The sequence below is a fragment of the Cherax quadricarinatus genome, chromosome 2, assembly GCF_038502225.1.
Source record: "Cherax quadricarinatus isolate ZL_2023a chromosome 2, ASM3850222v1, whole genome shotgun sequence".
NCBI classification, from domain to species: Eukaryota; Metazoa; Arthropoda; class Malacostraca; order Decapoda; family Parastacidae; genus Cherax; species Cherax quadricarinatus.
This window is the reverse complement of record NC_091293.1, coordinates 4,431,091-4,432,754: the sequence shown is the minus strand read 5'-3', so window position 1 is coordinate 4,432,754 and position 1,664 is coordinate 4,431,091.

Here is a 1,664-nt window from a genome sequence, read left to right as displayed (position 1 = left end):
ACAGAGAGAGAGAGAGAGAGAGAGAGAGAGAGAGAGAGAGGTGTCAGTGGTGACAATAAGGCAGGAGGAGGTGTATTTCCTTCTTAAATCACTTGACCAAGAAAAGGCTGTGGGCCCAGACAAGTTAAGCCCAAGATTGCTGAGATGTGCAGACCAGCTAGCAGCACCTCTAACTCGCATCTTTCAGCACTGCCTATTACAGTGTAAATGGCCCTCTCTGTGGAAAGAGGCAAATGTAGTCCCAGTTCACAAAAAGAAGAGCAGAGCAGATATCAGCAACTACAGACCAGTGTCACTCCTGGCAATCTCAAAACAAATGACAGAGTTTTTTGACTACCAATCACTACTTTGTGATCGTCAATATGGCTTCAGGAAAGGTTACTCTGCTGCTGATCTGTTGTTAAACCTCTCCACTAAGTGGCACCAGTCACTGGATGAATCCAAAGTCAACTGTGTGGATGTACTGGACATTGCTGGTGCTTTCGACCGGGTGTGGCACCAGGGCCTCTTAGCAAAACTTCAAGCACTGGGAATTGCAGGCTCTACGCTATGTCTCCTCAGTGATTACCTTCATGGTAGATCTCTAAGGGTAGTTCTCAATGGAACGGAATCAGCAAGACATCCTATACCTGGAGTTTACCTGGAGAGAGTTCCGGGGGTCAACGCCCCCGCGGCCCGGTCTGTGATCAGGCCTCCTATTTGGGCAAGTGTTCCACAAGGAAGCGTGCTTGGACCATTGTTATGGAATGTCTACTTCAACGACCTTCTTCATCTCATCCCAGAATCCCATGAATATGCAGACGACTGTACACTGACATTCACTTATCCAAGAGAAGAAATGCCAGCTTCTCTAAGCCACATCAAACACCAGCTAAGAGCTATATCAGCTTGGGGAAATAGATGGCAAGTAACATTTGCACCTGAGAAAACGCAAATGATGATGATCTCCAGGCACCATGATGGTAATGCTGGTGCAGTAGTAAGGATGAATGGGAGGGTGTTGGCACCTGGAGAAGAAGTTGATATCTTTGGGGTGAAATTTGACTCCAAACTAACCATGAAGAACCATGTTGTAAATCTTGCAAACAAGGCAGCCAGGAAGCTTACAGCACTTCGCCGTATCTCGCATCTGCTTGACAGTAGGAGTTGCAAAATTCTGTACGAGGCACAAGTACGCTCACACCTTGAGTATGCTCCACTTTCATAGTTTGCCTGCACCCTCCTCTCATCTGCGACTGCTTGACAAAGTAGAGAACAGAGCAAGACGTCTCATCTCTCGCCTGGACCCATCCTGGATAGATCTGTCATTTCAGCAGAGCCTTTAACACAGGAGAGATGTGGGTGGCCTTACTGTTATGCACAAGGCCAATATTGTCAAAGTACCACACTTGGATCCACTTCGAGGACAGCGTGAACCAAGCTTTTATGCCACAAGACGGGCAGAAAGCAGCAACTTCACTCTGGCTGTACCCTTCGCCAGAACATCACTCCATCTGAGATCATATATACCCAGGATGACTCGAGTATGGAACACATTCGTACACCATAATGATGTCAATGAGATAAATTCAGCTGATCAAATGAAAATGCTGGCCCACAGATGGCTCCAACTTCATCCTGTTCCCTACTTGTATGTCTCATAACAATAAAAATGCTTTCAAATG